This window comes from Myotis lucifugus, unplaced genomic scaffold (genome assembly GCF_000147115.1).
Source record: "Myotis lucifugus unplaced genomic scaffold, Myoluc2.0 scaffold_15, whole genome shotgun sequence".
In the NCBI taxonomy this organism is placed as follows: domain Eukaryota; kingdom Metazoa; phylum Chordata; class Mammalia; order Chiroptera; family Vespertilionidae; genus Myotis; species Myotis lucifugus.
This window is the reverse complement of record NW_005871063.1, coordinates 6,117,788-6,138,326: the sequence shown is the minus strand read 5'-3', so window position 1 is coordinate 6,138,326 and position 20,539 is coordinate 6,117,788. Positions and strand designations below refer to the sequence as shown.

At 42.7% G+C, this 20,539-nt stretch overlaps 1 long non-coding RNA gene across 2 annotated transcripts in view; it reads left to right on the top strand.

Annotated features, from left to right (window-relative positions):
- LOC106696413 overlaps positions 1 to 20,539 on the top strand; it is a 68,129-nt gene that overhangs the window by 25,036 nt on the left and 22,554 nt on the right. Inside the window, exons 1-2 of one of the 2 annotated variants that reach the window (XR_001347348.2) lie at positions 14,264 to 14,414; positions 14,519 to 14,756. This is a non-coding gene — a long non-coding RNA (uncharacterized LOC106696413). Of the gene's footprint in view, positions 1 to 14,263; positions 14,415 to 14,518; positions 14,757 to 20,539 lie in introns of those variants that run through there. The other variant, XR_001347349.2, reaches the window with a different exon arrangement.

Sequence of the window (20,539 nt, the reverse complement as noted above, 5' to 3'; positions counted from 1 at the left end):
GAGGACTGGTATTTCATTGCTAGGAAAGAGACACCATTTCTCTCCTGATGGACATGAACAGGAAAGTTGTTGCCCCCAGTAGCTGCTAGGTATTATCTTATTCCTGAGAGAAATCATTCTGTCCTTCTGGTTGCATGTCCTTATTGTTTAGGTTAGTTTGACTTGGACTTCCAATTTTTACAGAGAAAAGTTGTCATAATGCTTTCTGTTCTGTGGGATGTTTTATTTTTGTCAATTCTTGTTGGGTATGAATAGTATTTTGCTGTTTTTGATGTGGCAAGAACTCTACTAAGGATATAATCTTAATTATCATTATATTATGAATATGTGTCCAGGTTTATCACTTATCATTTGCTCTTTACTCTTATTTAATATAAAGATTAGAATTTAAATCTATTAAATCTATCAGTCTTTTTCTTTATGATATAGATATATTCCATTGCTTTTACTTTTATTTGTTCATCCATGAGAGAGAGAGAGAGAGAAGTGTGTGTGTGTGTGTGTGTGTGTGTGTGTGTGAACTAGGTGGGGGGAACTATGAGAGACAATAAGACTTTAGAATGAGCCAATAAAGACACAGCTCCTGTCCTTGTGGAGTTTATATCCTAGTGAGGGGTTGAGAATGGGTTAGAGATTACCTGAAAAGCCTCACAAATGTGTGTGAGTTGCTAATGGAATGATCCTACAAAGGGAAGGACATAGTCTATGAGAGCTTTAAAAGGAGGGTTATGTCTAGTTAGGGAAGTCAGAGGAAGCTTTCCTGGGAAAGTGGGGATTGACCTTGGAATAGTAAAGAGAAGGTGGGTAGCTGGGTAAGAGCATTCCAGGCAGTAGAAATAGGGTCCTGCTCAGTGCAAAGGTCCTGCTCGGGCAAGCACCGGATGTATGAAGGACTGAAAGAATGTAAATGTGGCCCACACTTATCCTAAGGAGGGCCTGGTATAAGATGAAGGTGGAAAGGGGGCATGCTGACCATGCAGAGCCAATAAGCACATGTTAAGGAGTTGTGTCTCCTTCCTGTGATCTATGGGAAACCATTAAAGGTGTCATCTTTGACAACCACATTACCTTTACCTCCCACATCCAATCCAATACTAAATCCTATAGATATTGCTTTCTAAATATCTCTTCAACCCATCCACTTGTGTCCATCTTTACCAGTGCTTCCTTGGCCCATTCTGGCATCACTTCTGCCTGGACTAATGGAATCCCCTCCTCAGTGACCTATTTGCAACAACCCCTGCCCCACTCCCATCCATTCCTGCATGATTATGAGAATGCAGACTTAACACTGATACCATTTGATGACATTGAAAACACTGGCAGTGGATCAGTTTGGTTCTTTTGTTTGTTTTTTGAGAGGAGAGGATGTGGAATAGGCATTTAAGTTTAATTTTGGACCAATTGAGTTTGAAATATCCTAGGGATGTCCTAAGAAGCCAAGTAGAGGTTAATATTAGGTAGATATCTTCTGTTTACCCATTTAAAACCATTCTCCACCCTTCTCTGTTCTGCTCCATGTCCGGAGAGACTGACCTGTATGGAATGCAGCAAGATCCCATGCCTCCCCAACACCTGGCTCCCATGTCCTCTGGCATCTAGTTGGGTTCAGCCAATAGGAGGCACAGACAGTAGATTGAAGGGAATGAAGGCTGCGTATTTATTCCATATTATCTACATCCCACATTCTCTCTTCCCCTTCCACTCCGGCCTCCCTGCCCTACTTCCTCCTCTTTCTACCACACCTTCAAATCCTCCTCATCTGCCTCCTCCTCCTCCTGTCCTTCTTGCTCCCACTTCTTCCTCTTTTCTCTCTCATCCAGTAATCATTTCTATCTCCTAACTTCTTTAGGCCTAAGGCAGTAATAGCTCCCTGAGATCAGTATCCTCTGTTGTTTTCTCCAAACCCTTTGTAAATGATCTCTTAACCAAAATCTCCTTAATTACCTATTTTGAGTGTGCCACCTGTCTCTTTCAGGGACCTTGAGTAATATACTGATAAGTAAGAAATAACTGAGCTAGAGTTAAATTTAGTTGCCTGAGTAGAGGTAGTAATTGGAGCCATGGGTATGAATGTAAATACCTTGGGAGACAGTGTGGGGAAGGAATGGGCCCTGAGGAACTCAAACATGTAACAGCCCCAGAGGAAGGTAATTCTGCAAAGGAATTGGAGAAGTGGTGGCCAGAGTGGTAGTAGAAAAATCAGGGCCATGCCTGCCATAGGAAGCCAGAGGAAGCGAAGGGAAGAAAAGGGGTTGGTAGTCAAGACTCTTATCAGTTGGTCCTGCAAAGTCATTGGATTTAGTGACTTACACTATCGTGTATTTGTTACATATTTTGCATTCCCTTCTTTTCATACTTTTAATTTTTTACATTAATTTATCTAGAATTTATTTTAGATACATACAATTAAATTTATTTTAGGATACAGTTTAAGGTGAAAATTAATTACTCTTCCTTAGCCATTATTTTAAAAATTTATTAAACAGTTCGTCACTTTTTCTATTACCATTCATTTCCTTAATCGTACACTGTTTTAAAAAGCACTAAGAGATGTTTGAGCACTTCCTATTGGATGTTTGTTTAAGAGCTTCCTGTTTGACTGTATCATAGTGGTTCAGTGGTTGTTGCTTTATATTTTAGTATGCATTACAGCAAGCCTAACCTCTTAATTCCTAATTTTCAGAATCAATAAGATCATTTATTTAAACAGATGAACTTTAGAAACATTTTTCAATTTTTAAAAACTTCATTAGGATTTTGTTTGGGATTGTTTTAATCCTGTAAATTTAAATGTTTATTAATATTTAGTCATTTAGCCAGAAACTTGATATATTTTCCTTTGATGTCTGTGCTTTTATAACTTCAGAAATCCTTCCCTTCCTTTAATTAAAGAGGGCATTCTCCTATATCCGTAGTCGGCAAACTGCGGCTCGCGAGCCACATGCGGCTGTTTGGCCCCTTGAGTGTGACTCTTCCAAAGCCTTAGGAGTACCCTAATTAAGTTAATAACAATGTATCTACCTATATAGTTTAAGTTTAAAAAATTTGGCTCTCAAAAGAAATATCAATCGTACTGTTGCTATTTGGCTCTGTTGACTAATGAGTTTGCCGACCACTGTCCTATATCAACTTCTCAGTTTTAAAACTCTACCTAATATTGAGTTTTCATCCACTTAGACTTAATTTTTGACATGAGGTGTGAGCTAAGGGTTCAGATTAACTTTTTTCTATGTGAATAAGCAGTTATTTTCAGCATCATTTATTTAAAGCCCATACATTCTCAGCTTATTTTCAATCTCAGCTCTGATACATTTGAGAATCAGCTTTCCAAGTTCCACTATCCATTCTTCAATGCCCACATGCCAAAATAAACACCTTGTTGAGTTTTAAATGTAATAAAATAAACCTGTGAAATCAATTTGAAAAGGAGTGACAACTTTATAATATTGAATCTTCTTACCCACTCCATTTGCTTAAGTATCCTTTCATTTCTCTCAATAATTTAATGATTTTCTGAATACAGGTCTTACTCATATTTTTGTTAAATTTATCCTTAGGTATTTGATATTTCTGATAGTTCCATAAATGAAATCTGCTTTTTATTATATGCTCTAACTATTGCTGGTATGTAGAAATGCATTTTAAAAATATTGACCTTGTAAGTAGCAAATGTACTAAAAATTCTTAGTTCTAATTTATATAGAGAATATTTTGTATTTTCTATGTAAAAATTATCTCCTGAAAATGATGATTATTTTGTTTCTGCTTCTCTAATAATTATAAATTGTATATAAATTTTGTGACATCTGATATTTCCAATACCTGACTCACGTTTTTGTGGGTGATAGTTGTTTGTTACTTTCGTTGGCTCTCAGTCATGGTGCTTTTTAAAAAACTGTTTATTCATATTTCTGTGGGAATTCCTTGAAGCCTAGATTGAAGGGCGTTCATTTAAAAAGGATTTGCTTTTGTTTCTGCTAGGTGCCCTTGGGAACTACTAAAGGAGGGATATATTTTTTTTTAATCTTCACCTGAGGATATTTTTCCATTGATTTATTTAGAGAGAGTGGAAGGGAGGGGGAGAGACACAGAGAGAGAAACCTCGATGTGAGAGAGACACATCAATTGGTTGCTTCCTGCATGCACCTTGACCAGGGCTGGGAATCTAGCCTACAACTGAGGTACATGCCCTTGACTGGAAATCAAACCTGGGACCCTTTAATCCATGGGCTGGAGCTCTATCCACTGAGCAAAACCAGCTAGGGCTGAAGGAGGGCTATCCTATCTAATAATAGACAAACATAGTAATGAACCATACCTCCGACACGCTTCCCATTGGCTAATCAGGGCAATATGCAAATTAACTGCCAACCAAGATGGCGGCCGGCAGCCAGGCAGCTGAAGCGAACAGGAGGCTTGCTTACTCCAGTGATGGAGGAAGCCAAGGTTCCCCGCCTGCCGCTGCCGGCCTCTGAGCTGCACTCTAACTATGTTGCAATTATAGAAGCTAAGCAATCCCCAGAAACCTGCTTTCAGCCAGCCGGGCCTCAGAGCTGGAGTTGCAACAGTGTTTCAATTATAGAAGCTAAACAAAGCCCAGATACCTGCTTTGAGCAGCCGAGGTCTCAGAGCTGGAGCTGAGCCTCAGAGCTAAAGCCGGCTCTCAGCTCCAGTGACAGCCATAGAAGGTAAATAAATCCCAGAATAAAAAAAAAAAGAAAAAAAGGAGAGGTTGGGAGCTTCAGTCACCCGCCAGCCTGAAAACGGCCCTCAGCCCCTCACCCAGTCTGGCCAGGCACCCCAGTGGGGACACCCACCCTGAAGGGGGTGTGACCAGCTGCAAACAGCCATCAGCCCCTCATCCAGGCTGGCCAGGCACCCAAGCGGGACCCCCACCCTGATCCGGGACACCCTTCAGGGCAAACCAGCTGGCCCCCACCCATGCACCAGGCCTCTATCCTATATAGTAAAAGGGTAATATGCAAACTGACCCTAACAGCAGAAGGACTGGGAATGACTGGTCACTATGACACACACTGACCACCAGGGGGCAGACGCTCAATGCAGGAGCTGTCCTCTGGTGGTCAGGGCACTCTCACATGGGAGGAGCTCTGCTCAGCCACAAGCCAGGCAGATGGCTGCCAGTACAGCGGTGGTGGTGGGAGCCTCTCCTGCCTCCTCAGCAGCGCTAAGGATGTCCGACTGCAGCTTAGGCCTGCTCCCCGCTGGCAAGTGGACATCCCCCAAGGGCTGCCGGGCTGCCAGAGGGACGTCTGATTGCCATCTTAGGCCCAATCCCCCGGGGAGCGGGCCTAAGCCAGCAGGTGGTCATCCCCTGAGGGGTCCCAGACTGTGAGAGGGCACAGGCCGGGCTGAGGGACCCCCCCTCCCCGCTGAGTGCACAAATTTTTGTGCACCGGGCCTCTAGTCTATATATATAAAACCCTAATATGCAAATAGACCGAATGGCAGAACAACTGAACAACCAGTCTCTATTATGTGCACTGACCACCAGGGGGTGCACGCAAAACGTGGCGGGCGTTGGCAGCAGGGGGCAGAGTGTGGAACATGGTGGGCATCGGCCGCAGCAGGATGCTGCAAGGTGAAGCAGGTGAAGGTGGGTGCAAGCGGCAGCTGCCGGCCCCGATAGCCCCTGGGGGCTTCTCCACCGTCCCCTGCTCCTGAGGGGCAATCAGAGTCAGCAGCTGCCTCTCACATCCGCTGCCAGCGATGGCCCCACTCACATCCACTGCTGGCACCGGCCCCAATCACTCTGCTGTCAGCGGGTTCGAGCGGGCCCGGTGCCGTCAGTGCGTGGGAGTGGCAGCAGCAAGAATGGGGCTGCTGGAAGATGGGACCAGAGGCCATGGTGGAAGGGGCCAGGTGGGGGCACGGAGGATGGGCAGAGACCCGCCCCTGTACAGCCTCGAAGCCTCGCAGCCCACAGTTCCTTTCAAGGTGCATGAATTTGTGCACTGGGCCCCTAGTTTTAAACTAAACTATCAGCTTGATGTTTTTCCAGAGGATCCAAGTAGTGAAACTCAGGTAGCAAAATGGGCATCAGGTCTGCTTTTACATAGAGACTTTGAGGAAAGATTTTTCTTCCCCTCCAGCCAGTGCCATATTTTAAGATAAGCAGATGTCCTGTTATCTGCTGTGGGGCAATTTTATTTCTAGTATACCCTTTTGAGCTGTATGCAAGATGTTGTCTTTGGGCTGGACCTGGGCTCTGTCATCTATCATCCATATCTCACCAGGCTGTGAACACTGGAATTCAAAATCCCCTGATTTGTCAAAAGTCTTCAGCACCAAGTCAGCATCAGCATCTAAGACTTCTCACTGGGGCCTTGCTTTGAATTTATTTTTTTACTTTATTACCAGTGTATTGATGCATTTAAAAACATATTTCTATTCATCAATTTTATGTATTGTCAATGGGAAGGTTGCTAAGGGTATCTGGTTTGCCCAGGTCTTCCACCCCCAGCCCCCCCAATTCAGCTATGCCCTCTCATTTTCATTTCCAATATCTGTTTCACCTCCTAAAGCTCAATTTCAGATATCTTTTCTATGGCCACCATCTCATGTCTTTGAGTGCCTCTTAGGTTTTTCACTCCTGCTTTCACAATTCTTCAACCCTATCAGGATTCCAAACCCAGTCACCCCCAAATGTGCACTGTCCATTTTCTCAGGTTCATCCTCTTCCAGATTAGAGTCTATGCAGTGTCCTGTCTTACAAAATACAATATGAAAAGTGCCTTCCATTTGTGCCTTGCTATGGTACTGGTATTGTGTTCCATCACCATAATCAGTCTCTTACCCACTTCTTGTCCTTGTTTCTTTCCCCTTTTAACATCTGGCTTGAGCTGATGTTATTGATTAAATGCACATCTGTCTGCCTGCTCTGTACCTGGTTCTGGAGGAAAATGAGCAACTATGCCAACTGGTTTCCTTCTAAATTCATGTGGCTTCAGTATGGTCAGCAATCCTACTACTGTATATTTCTCTAGTCAATTCACTCTACCACCATCTCTGCAAACCCTCAGCTCATCCTGACCTCTCCCCCCTTTCTCAGTTGATGGCTTCCCTTTGTATTTCAGTGAGACAATATAATCTACCACTAGAAAGCTTCCTCATCTGCCCACCTCCAACCCATCAAACTCCTTGCATTTGTAATATATTCTGTGTTCTCTCTCATGACTGTGGGCCAACTATCCATGTTGATATTTAAGGCTACTCTGTCCACTTGTGCACGGGATCCTGCCCCTTCTTCTCCCCTCTCCCGATCACTACCATTGATTCTCTGTCATTTTGTTTCTCCGCCTGCTCTAAGAATGGTGCATGCTCTTAGAGTTCTTTTTTTCATAGGAGACTTCTTCTGGGAAGATGAAGTCCAAATACTTTTCCATATTCCTCCAGCTAAGTAAAACTAAAACCCTTAGGCATTGCACATAAAAGAAAACAAGGTTGAAAGGTGAAGAGAGAAAGGCAGACCAGCAAAGGTCTTTGGGACCTGAGGGAAAACACAGTGGCTCATTTCCTATGTTATTTGTTTCTTTGTTCACTCCATATATCCTAGACTTGGCGCTGAAGAAGCTGGCAGCCCGCACATACCAACAGGTGCAGACTAAAAGAGCCCCCAACAAAAGCCTGTTGTTTAGCCAAAGAACCAGGAAAGGGTTGGCCTAGCAAAATAGAAAACTTTTAGAATTATCTGAACTGCTCTACTCTAGCCAAAACCACAGAAAAAAACTGTGGCCCCCTCCTACCTACGCCAGCAGAGTCATAGACTTCACCCCTCTGCTAGGCAGTACCAGGGCACCCAGCACACCTGCCGAGGTGGCTCAGAGAAGGATAAGTAGATAAACTGGGATTTTTATCCTCACCAGGCGGTAATGACACACACACTCCCCTCATCCCCCTTCACAGGACCAGTGGGGACCCCTTGAGGAGTTTGTACTTCCACCCCCACCTAGCTTTGACAGGGCCCCCTTCCCCTCCCAGATGGGGTGCTGTCAGAGAAGGCTGGTAGAGCCTCAGGGCTTTCACCACCACTCAGCTGTAATGAGGCCACGTTTGGAGCAGCAAGGAGGCCTCTGCCCCGCCCAGACAGGAAGGTGTCAGCGGAGGCTGTGTAGGGAGCCTGACTCCACTCCTGCCCAGCAGTAATGAGGAGCTGTAAGAGAGCATAGACTTTGCCTATCTAGGTCACTGTCATAGCTCCAATGCCTGCCTGGAGCATTGCTTTGCATAGGATGAGGGCGAATTGTATGATCTTTCTCAAATCACCCATCCCTTCTTTTCTCAATTTGCTCCTCTGAAAAATGAGAGTGGAAATAGAATCTACCTATAGTTTGTTACAAGGATTAAATTAGTTGATACATGTAAAGCTCCAGAATAGTGCCCACCACCTGAGTGTTAGCCATTGCTGCTGCTGATGGTATTGTCATTACTCATCCCTTACTGATGTATACGCCTCTTAGATATAGCTTTAGCCATATCTCATACATTTTGATTTGTAGTGTTTTCATTCTTCTTATTTTCTAAATATTCCGTATTTGCTGTCTTATTTCCTTTTTTATGCCCTAGAGATATGTAGAAGAGTATTTTTACTCTTATTTCCAAGTGGGTGGGACATTTTTGTTTGAATGTTTGTTCCTAATTTGTAGTTTTATTGTTCTGTGGTCAGAGAATATGTCTGTGCAATTTGTGCTTTAGGAGATTTATTGATGTTTTCTTTATAGTCTAGTACATGATCTATTTTAAAAAATAATTTCTTCAATTAAAATAACTTTTCTCTTTTTCTCATTGTGAAGGCTTTTATGCTAGGAACCCATCCCATAAACACACTTTCCAACACACCAACTAGACAGTTAAATGAAATAAAAGGTTCAGTCATGTTGAGTTAAAATGCTTTATTCCCGTTCAGTTTGCAGTAAGCACAGGGAAAGAAATGGGAGCAGGCACACTCAGGCTTCAGGTGTGATTTGTTAGTTGTTCTGCTGCCTCTTTTCTCCCTCTCCTTTTCTTGTAAAGAATGTCTTTCATGCCCAAGCTGGTTTGGCTCAGTGGATAGAGCGTCGATCTGCAGACTGAAGAGTCCCAGGTTCGATTCCGGTTAAGGGCACATGCCTGGGTTGCGAACTCGATCCCCAATGTGGGGCCTGCAGGAGATGGCCCATCAGTGATTCTCTCTCATCACTGATGTTTCTGCGTCACTCTCCCTCTCCCTTCCTCTCTGAAATCAATAAAAATATATTTTAAAAAAATATTTTAAAAGAATGTCTTTCATCCTAATCATAGCAGATTGTAATTTCCCAAAAGTGGCCACAGCACTATTTCTGGCCCCCCATGCTGATCCAGGACCTTACTTCCCATCAAGAAGTGAAGTCTATTCCCTTCCCCTTGAACTAGAATAGAATTTTATGAATGCCCCAACAAAAATAGAATGGGGTGGAAGGCATGTTGCATGACTTCCGAGCAGGGTCATAAATGGCAATATGGCTTCTGTCTGGCTCTCTCTCTTTCTTGTCATGCCCACCCTTGGAAGCCAGTCACCATGTTGAAAGGAAGTTCAGGCTATTTAGAGAGGCTACTTGTTGGTGTTGTGGCCCACAGTCTCAGTTGAGGTCCCAGCAGTAGCTACGAGCAATCAGCAGACATGTGAGTGAGCCTTCAGGTAATCCCAGCTCTATGCCATTCCCACAGTGCTCTGGCTGAATCTGTGGCCAACAGACTCAACTAGCATCATAAATGGCTGTTTTACATCATTGACTTTTAGGGTAATTTCTTAGCCAGCTATAGTAACCAGATCACTAAGGATGGAGTGACACCAACTAATCAGATAATTTCATATAGAAAGACGGTATTACAATGAGAAAAACATTAGACTAGGACCTGGGAGACCTGGATTAAATGAAATAAAAGCTTCAGTCATGTTGAGTTAAAATGCTTTATTCCCGTTCAGTTTGCAGTAAGCACAGAGAAAGAAATGGGAGCAGGCACACTCAGCCTTCTGGATTGTAGGCTAGATTAGCTCCTAACTGGCTTTGAGTCCTTGAACAAATTATGTAAACTTTCTGAGTCATAATATTTGGACCTTTTAGCCACAGAATATTTCCACATTAATGTCTTGATATAGAAAATTTAGTATTAGAAAAGATTTCATAATGTAAATATTCTGTCTTCCCTAGAGATACTGCATATCTATATTTGATCAATGATCATCTTGATTTTATAGTTAACTCTCGAAGAGCAATTTTATTTTTCCATCATCCAAACTGTTGGAAATAAGTTTCCAAAGTATTGACAGTAAAGAATAGGATCATTTTTTATCAACCCAATTTTAGCATAAAATAAATCAGAAAGCTGGCTAGGCATTTGCTGCAGAACAGAAGGCTCCCCAGTCTCAAGTCACAGTCATACATTAACCACTGCTTTGAGTCCCATCCTTTATGTTGTTCCATGATCTCTGCCTACTATTTGGGGTGTTCTTTGTTAGTTGCCAAGCGACATGCTGCCAGAATATGCTCACCAAGATTTTACTGTCTCTATCTAGATTCAGTAGCTTGGAAATGTTAAATATGCTAAGTCGCTATGGGCTATATGTCTGGTTTCTCATCAGTTGTAATTCTCTGAAAGTTGCATTGTGGAGAGTAGTCACCTATTATTCACATACTACATTCCAGAAGAAGCTAAAGCAGGGGTGTTTCCCAATACACAATACTCTGTCCCTAGAGTGTGATGACTTGGGACAGCTGCCTCAAGTCAATATTCAGAGGACCCAGCCTTGCTGGCAGCTTGTCAGTGACTGAGGAAGCACCAGCTGGGGCCCCATGACATGCTTGTCCCCCCGTCACAGAGAAACACTCTTCACTTTTCTCCCTTTCCTGGACTCACCACAGTCACCAAATGTCATGACACTCCCACACACAAGAACCAAGTTAGTAGGTTTCTCTCTCATGTGAATTGTATGCTCCCTGAGAATCAGTTGTTTCTTAATCTGTTTCTGACAGTTGTATTTTGTTTTCAGAATGATGTGATTTTACAAAATATTACATAAATAGATGAAATATCGAGACAAATAAAAGCTGTTTCTATGAAAACAACTTGAAAGCTTCATAAACTGTGAGTGATATAGGTACAAAAGATTGCAGGGAAGCCCAGCTGGTGTGGCTCAGTGGTTGAATGTCAACCTGTGAACCAGGAGGTCACAGTTTAATCACCAATCCTGAACATGCCCAGGTTGTAGGATTGATCCCCAGTAGGGGGTGTGCCGGAGGCAGCCCATCAGTGATTTTCATAATTAATGTTTCTCTCTCTCTCTCCCTCTCCCTTCCTTTCTGAAATCAACAAAAATATATTTAATTACAAAAAAATGTTGTGGAGGAAAAAATCTTGAAGGATTCTGCACTCAGATCACTTCCCATTTATCTATAAATTTTCACTCTCCTTTAAAGTTAGCCATACTTTAAATATCAGTTAATATGTTATTGGTGTGCTTTATTCAAGAGTAATGCCCTATGCTCAAAGGAAAGGCCTTGACCCTTTGTCAAAAGATTGGGCAATTGATATATACTGATTTGTTTTCAGTTAAGCAAAAATGTTTGTGGCAAATATCATTTTCTTTTTAAATTTTGTTGCTTTAACCTACTTTTTAGCAGACCAACTCCCAGCTCCTGAGGGATGGCTTGGCTTGGGCCGCACATAAATTCAGTTCATGTCAACTTTGTGTTTCATCACAACAAATAAAGAACTGTCGAGTCTGCCCTTTCCTGCTGCCAAATGACAAACTGCCACTGTGTCACTTTGTTTTCACATCCAGGACATTCTTCAGCTTTAGCCAGATCTCCCCAACCCATTCCCCCCCACTTCCCAGATTAATTCTAGAGCAATGTGACTTACTCCATTCTCCACAAACTGCACTGGGATGGTTGCATATAAGTTCATTGACCCGGAGAGTCCTCTGCTCCTTGCTCCTATGATTCTGGTTCCTTTTCTTCCTTGCTTCAGCAATATTTATTGGGTACCTACCATGTGTCGGGTACCAAGTATGTGGGAGGGAGTAAAATGTATTTATTTATATTGTAAATAACAGATATATACAGCAGGGCCTAGAATATTATCATTTTATTCATTGTTGATGAAATGCCTAGGAACTTAACTCTTGTTTATATCAATTAACCTATGGTAAAATTGGTTTCATTATATGTAATTTACAGTAGTAGAACCTATCCACAATGTTAAGTGAGGACTTACTGTATTATCAACAGAAGAGCATTAGCTAAGCCTTTGTTGATAAGTTGGTAAACTGACTAGGGGGAATTTTCATAGCACCCTCAACTTGGGAAATTGCTTGTTAGCTATGCATTTATATATGTATGTATGTTTGTGTTCCTGTGGAAATTAAATGAGCTAGGGCAGTGGTCGGCAAACTCATTAGTCAACAGAGCCAAATATCAATGGTACAACGATTGAAATTTCTTTTGAGAGCCAAATTTTTTAAACTTAAACTATATAGGTAGGTACATTGTTATTAACTTAATTAGGGTACTCCTAAGGCTTAGGAAGAGCCACACTCAAGGGGCCAAAGAGCCACAATGGGCTCGCGAGCCACAGTTTGCCAACCACGGAGCTAGGACATGTAATATTTTAGTTTAATTCAGGGACTAACAAACATGTTCTATAAGGGATGGGAGAGCAGAAACTTTTGATTTTGTGGGCCACAGGGTCTCTGTTATAACTACTAAACTAAGTAAGCTGCTGTGGCACAGAACAGTCAGAGCTAATACATAGCTGAATGGGAGTGGCTGTGTTCCAATACATTGTACTTACAAAAACAGGCAAGAGCCCTAGTTTGCTGATCCCTGGAGTCTATCAAAATACCTTACTGGCTCCCCCACTAGCAGCCAAACTTGCTCAGGTCTCTTTCCTAAAAATATCGAAGAAGTCCTATTTCACTGCAAAAAGTTGTCTTGTACTCCCCATCTCTACTTCTCCACCTCTCATTTATCTTCAATGCTAGACAACCCCACCTCTGTGCTTGCCACCCACTAAAATTGCCCTTATCAAGGTCACCAACAATGTCCAAGTTGCTAAATCCCTTCGAGTCTTTTTCTTACTCAATCTCTCCAGTTTTCAACATAGCAAACCACTCCCTCCTCCTCCTGGAAACACTATTAGCTCCTGACACCTGACACAGTTGGTTTTCCTCCTGCAGCAGGAGCCACTCTCAGTGCTTAAAGCCTCACCTCCTCTTCAATTGTAAATGCTGGAGTTTCCCAGGGCTTCATCCTGGGTCCTCCTGCTTCTCACTCTACTCTGGCCCCAGGGGAGTGCTGCAATTCTATAGCTTTAAATGACATCTTTATGCTGAAAGCTCCACAATTTATTTCTTCAGCCCAAATCTTTCTCCTTACATACCCAATTGCTCACCTGACATTTCAGGTTTCTCAGGTGTCTTAAATGTTAAGTGCTGAATAAATATCCAATCTCATAAAGAGGGGATATGCTAATTGACCATCACGCCCTCACAAGATGCTGGTGCCCACAGACAAGAATGGGGGATATGCTAATTGACCGTCATGCCCTCACAAAGGTGGCAGTGCCCACAGCCAATAAAGAGGGGATATGCTAATTGACTGCCACGACCTCAAAGATGGGGGCGCCCACAGCCACAAGATGGCGGCGCCCAGTCCCCTCAGCCCCGCCAGCGTGGCAGGTGTGCAGCACAGCCAGGCCTGCCCCCAGGTGGGTCTGGCCACTCTGCACGCCTGCCTCTGGAGTCCCCCAGTCCCCTCAGCCCCCCAGCCACCCAGGGCCAGCCCGAGGTGCAGGCAAACCTTGGATGGTGGCTGCTGACCTGCCCAGGGCCACCCGAGGCTCAGGTAACTAGGGCCGGCCGAGGCTTGCACTGCCAGCAGTGGCAGCAGCAGAAGTGTGATGGGGGCATGGCCTTCCCCTGATCACTGGGTCACCTCCCACCTCTGAGGGCTCCTGGACTGTGAGAGGGGGCAGGCTGGGCTGAGGGCCACCCCCCACTCCAGTTCATGAATTTTCATGCACCGGGCCTCTAGTGATTGAATAAATAAATGAGTTTATCTCTTTGCCCAAGCAGAGCCTAATCACTAACTCCTCCTCCCTTTTGCTCACTTCAAGCATTATCCAAATGTAAGCCTTCTCTTTTCTTATCATCTCCTGAATATTTTCCTGACTCTGTATAATTAATTCCCAGGCTGGTGCAGCTGCACCTGTTCCCAAAATATTGAAATACTTTGATACAGATGGTAAAGAGGCTGCTGGCCTATACCCCTGTCCTGCTGGCCTCACCTCTGGGATCCACCTGTCCCATCTGGCCTGGCCAAGCAAAGGGCTGCAGACCCTACTCAGTGCTGAGGCTACATCCATCCTGATGGGTCAGTGCTCATGCCACACACATTTTTAAGCATTTTAATTCCATCCCTGCCTCATGCTACTGTTACTAAGATATTCCAGCACTAGGAAATTTTCTCTTTTCCAGATTACTGGAAAAGCAATCCAGCTCATCTCCTTACCTCCTGCCTCTTTCACCTGGACTCCGCATAGCAGTCAGAATAATTTATCTATAATGCAAGCTGATCACATCTCTTCCCTGCTTAACACCTTGAAAATCAAGATAACATCCAACTCCCTAAGTTCACCAGGGCCTTCATGATCTGACAGCTTCTCATTCTTCAAATCTCACCACCTCAGAGATGTCTCCCCTGATTCTGTCTAAAGTAGGTTCCTCCTGTTATTCTCTCTTAGTACCTTGTTTCCTTCATTGTATTGATCACAATTTGAGATGAGTATGCTTCCCCTGCTAAGCTCTCTGAGGGCAAATGCCATGTCTCCCTTGTATACTGAGAAATCCCTTTCCTCTGAATTTTTGATAAGTGAAGACATCTGGCTCCCTGCATCCTTTCTAGCCTCTTTTTTACCACTTTCCCCTGTAGTCTACAGCTGTATGAAGTCAAAATGTATTTGGTAATTATCTGATAATAAACTATTCTCAGTTCCTTAAACATTCCACATAAACTACTGTCCTTTTCTGGGGTACTTTTGTCTGCATTCCCCTGTCATTTCACCTGGCCAACTCCTGCTTACCTTCCAGGTATCAATGCTGTCAATATGCCCTCTAGGACACCTTGCTTGTTAATTCCTCCATGACAGAAAGCTTGATCCTGGGATTTAAATGTCTGTTTCCTTTCCTGCTCATCTCACTGGATGGTAAGCACTAGGAAGGCAGGACTGTGTGCCATTTTTCATATTTGCATCTGAAGTACTTTGCTCGGTGCCTGGCCCTTGGTAGCTAATATTTAGACACCAATTCAGGTCTACAGCAGACACTCCAAAGCCCTGAGAGGGAGCCAGTGATTTATATCAATTTAGGTGGCAAAATACAAAAAGGTGATTTTTTCCCTTTTGTTTTGTTTGGTTTTCCCCCTTAATTTTGTGCTTTTGTGATATGCAGTGACTTCACCTGTGACCACTGTTTGGGCAGAAGTATAAAATGTAGGTTCCTAAAGATCTACAGTGAGTCTGGGTTTTGTAGTGTCCTAGGAGGACATAAGAAGATAGCAGTTTCCCTTCCTTAAAATAATCTTGTAAATATATACTCATCCTGAATGCTTGTAATTCACTTTAAAAAAGAACCTCTTTCCTCCACTCGTTAATGGCAGTTTTATAGTTTCATTCTGCTGGGCATATAAATATGTTATAATATAAACAAGCAAGTGGCATAATGAATCACTGCAGTCTTGTTGTGCATATGTTTTTACTACACATGTTGGGGAAGAAGCTATTCACGCTCTGCATTTTTAAATTATGCTAATGTGATTAGTCATTATGATCTCACTTGCTCTTCATGATGGATGCAAGATGTTTAAGCCTCTGATGGTCCTTGTGAGGGGCCTGATTAGTGCTTGAGACCCAATCAAGAGGCTGTTGATGAAGTTCAAATAGCACATTAAAAAGTTATGTATGGCAGAGGAGTTGATCATCGCTTATATAGGAGTGTATAAACTGATAAGAGTAAATTTTATTAATGTACACTTTTATTTTTCCATGAAAATTTTAGCAGCAGCCACAACCTTTGAATGTATTTTGCCAGGCTGTGTCCAGGCCACTGTTTTTGCAATGAGAGTGTGAAAATGACACAGTAAGCTGCCATTATTGTTAAATAGGAAAGTTCACACATGTCCACATGAGTAAACAGGTGTTTTTAAGGCCCAGACTTCAAAATAGTTCAACCATTCTTGAATTTTAATGTTGTAATCAAGCAAAATGAAAAACAGAAGAGACATATTTTGGTTGATTACTATCCTGCCAAATCAGATTGTTCCTGTTATTGTCTGACACAAATATCAAGCTCAGATGGAGAAAAATAGAGATGTGTATGAAGAGAGTTCTTATAATTTTAAATGTATCCAGTAAATTGAAGACTTGCTTGACAATCTCAAAATAAGTCAAGAGAAGTAGATGTAGTATAATACACTTACATTCAGTCTTTAAAGAAATGTTTTTAGAAGTAGAATGCCCTTTCAGAAGGAATTTTATAAAGAATCACAACATATAAAACAGAATATATAAAATAGATAGGAAGAGCATTTTTAGTAAACATTTTATTAGTTCAAATTTATTCAAATTCAATGAAAAAAATAAGGCTATTTTGATGAACACCAAAAATTAATATTTGGGGCTTAGATGACAATTACCATCTTATAAGAGGCTCAGCAGCCAGTTTATTCTTGTGATTTTTTATTGTTTGCATAGTATCAGGATTTTCTTGATTACAAAGACAAGCTGTTGAAAATGCTAAAAAAAATAGTTTTTTAAAAAGTTGCCTTGCAATCTCAGGATATGATTCCATTTATAAGTAATGAGAGAGAATGACATGTGCTCTGAGGGCTGCACCTCGACGGTGGATCTGGGGAGACAAGGAGACATGTTGTGGGTCTCTAGTGCAATGACATTTGGTATGTGATACACTGGAAATGCCTGTTTTTTAAAATATCTATACTAATAAAAGGGTAATATGCTAATTAGATCGATAGACCATATGTCTTCCAAACATCTGGAACTCCTTCCAGACAAAGCCACAGCGGCTGCGAGGGCTGAGCAAGGGCAGGCAGAGCTGCAGTGGCCAGCAGTGGCAGCAGCAGTGGGGTGATGGGGGTGGCACCTTCCCCTGATAGGCCCAGTCGCCTCCCACGGAGGCAATGGGAGAGGCCACGGCAGGGTCCCAGGGTCCCATTCCCAGCACTGTGGCCCCTCCTTCCACAGAGACAGCAGGAGAAGGGGCTACGCGGTCCCGGAGCCTCCACAGAGGCTGGATGGGGTGCGACCACAGTGCCTCAACCTCCCACAGCCCCTCCCCCAGCCAGCCTGGCCCCAGATCGCCTCCCCTCCCAGTGGGCAGGGGGCAGGGTCAGTGTTAAGAAGCAGTAAGCCTGGCTTCTGGTTGAGCCATACTCTCCCCCCGCCCCGCCCCTGCTCAGCCAGAAGCCGGGCTCACAGCTGGCAGGCAGTAAGGAGCAAGGGGTCCTGGACTACGAGAGCCCCTGACTGCGAGAGGGATGTCTGAGAAGCTGGGCTGAGGCCCCCCTCCTCCAGTGCATGAATTTCATGCACCAGGCCTCTAGTAGTCTTATAATAGTTAAAAAATAAGTGAAATGCCAATACAATGTTTTCTGACCCCTTGAGTCTCCTTAAGGACACAGTAAGGTGGAGCAGAGTGAGGACACATTTCTGGCTGATTCTCTGAGTTGCAGTCTCCTCCACATACAAGGATTTTAACAACAGATTTGCCAACCTCCGCCACACCGCCCCTCCCCCCTGTTGCCCTGCTGTAAGCATAAATGGTGTATTCCTTTTGCAGTATTCTCTATCTCAGTTAATGTCATCATCATTTTCAGGCTGGGGTCCCTTTCAACTTACCCTCTTCCTCACCCCTAACATTTACTAGCTCGTGAAGTTTATTTATACCATCCCCAAAGCATCCAAGGAATCCATCTTCTCCTCCCCCTTCTGTGCCTATTTGAGCTGGTCTCCGGACTGCTACCTGCTGACTTGAGTTTAACCCTACCACTTAAAGCCAGAGCTTTGGTTCTGAGACACACATTACATCAGGCCATCCCCCTGTTTGAAGTTGGTGATGTTCTCTTTCACTCATTTGGTTAAGGCCAAATCCCTCAGCACAGTACAGAAGGCCCTTCCCACTCTGACCCCATCAGGTTCCTGTAACCTCATCTGCTGGCTCCCTCAGTCCACACACCCAGAACTTATCCCACTGCATGCACCTTGTTCTTTGCATCTATTTTCTTTGTGCCTGGCAAACTCTTACTCATCCTTCAAGATCCAATTCAAGACGCAATTCAAATCAAGAAAACATTTCATGACTTCTCTAGGCAAGCAAGTTGTAGCTCTTCGGTTTCCTTTGTATTACATATTCTTGTTGCATTTGGTCCATTTTTTAAAAAAAATTGGGGATCATCTGCTTGAGTGTCTCTCTTTTCTCCAAAATACTGTGGACTCTTAATGAGCATGGATTGTATCTCACCCACCTTTTTATCCCAAGCATCTACCATCGTACTTGATATGTGCCTGAAACATGGGAAATCCCCAGTGCATAATTTCACACTTTTGATTACAGCATTTCATGTGGAGCTTGTTCCTGATTCTTGCAGTGACACACTAGCAGAAACCACAGTGACATCCTGTAGACTCCCTGTTGTAATGACAGCACCCAGCAAAATTGTCAGTTTCTCTTCTCCTTCAGACTCCCCATGCTGTTGGACTTGAGTTTCAAAACATCTTTTTTCAATAGTGTTTTCTTCCCCAAATATTCATCCTCACTCCCTCCCCAGCCGTGTTTATGATACGTCCTTGGTGTTTGGAATCTCAAACAAAAGTGATTTCTCCTTTGGTTTTAGAAGGTCAGACTTTTAGGAAAGTGTTTGCTTGTCCCGCTCCAAGTACCCTTGGCAGAGACTCCCTTTCACTGTAATTTCCCACTGCGTTTTATCATCCTTCCCAAGAGAGCTCATATGTACTCGAGCAGTGATCTGCAAATCTTCGATCCTCTGCCCCCATATTCCTTGAACCCTGAAGATGCTGAAGTGAAGTTGGCATCTCAGTAGTTTCTGTGTATTCATATGTATTTGCTTACCTCTATTCGTCTTTTCCTTACTCATTTTTATAATTCAATAAAAACCCATCCCCTGAGATCATTACTTCTAATAAACTCAATTGCTTATTATTCCTGATCACTTGGATATTTTACAGACTTTATCTTTTATTTGTTTCATGATTTTACTTGAAGAGAATGTAATAACACGAGGATGGTTATTCTTCCTCATCCACTCAACTGTTCCCACACCTTTTCATGGCATAACATTTCCTATTTCCAATCCTTCCCAGGTTTTGAAAAAAAAATAGCTTGGCCATGGTTCACTAAGAATTGTAATTTAATCCTTTGGAATAATAGGCTTTTCATCTGTGCTCCCTACGATGATCCGTGATCTGCCACACAATCAGTGCCTTAGAAAAGAACAATGCAAAAGAAAAGAAAGTACTGGCAACATGGTAAAGAATATGAGGCCTTTTATAAAATTTACAAATTTACTTGAGATTAAGTGGCATCAAAATATGAATTACTGCTATTTTTCAAAAGAAGAATCAGGACTTTTTGGCAGCAAATGCAAATGAGCCTAAGTTGAGTGTCTGTGCTTTTGATCCAGACTGTGTAAACACAGGCTCATAGCTAGGTAGTTTTGTGTTTATATTGGTGGAGTCTCTAAAGTTATGCTTACAGATCCAGGAACAATGCAGCATTCAAGAAAGAGCAAAAACAACCTTAATTCTCACCTCCCATGACCCTTGACCTCAGGAGTGTTTGTCTAAGTTGTTTGGTGTCGCTGTTATGGAGCAGATTATTGTCAAAATTGTACAGATGCAGTCCTATATGTCTGCAGTGCCACACACATATTTGTTTAAATAGAATTGGTCTGTTATGAAATGTCCTTCTTTTGAGACAATTTTAGGCCTTCAGCAATCTACATAGTAATTTATCACCTTGTTTTCAGTCATTATCATTGTTCATCAACCATGTGTTCCACAGCTTTGACATCACAGAGTTCACTGGAATTAGTTAGGTGTTTTAAGATTCATTATTATCACCATTACTACTACAAATTGTAAATGGTGTGATTTGTAGTAGTAATGGTGATAATCTAATAAACCAGTCCTGTGAATAAAAGGAAAATGGGACTTGAGCTCCAGGCAAGGATGAGTGAGGGAAGACCACTGGTGGTTCTTAGGAAAGGTGATGGAGGTATTATATTCTCATATCTAGAATATAATGTCCTTGAAGGACAAAACTTTGCAAATATCCTTTTTATTTTTCCCAATGGCCTGATCAGTAGAAAGTAAAGAGAGTTGACCAGAAGCTATATTTAAGATAAAAGAATTGGACAAACTGCTTGTGTTTAGGGCACAAAATTCCTTTTTTTTTTTTTGCAGA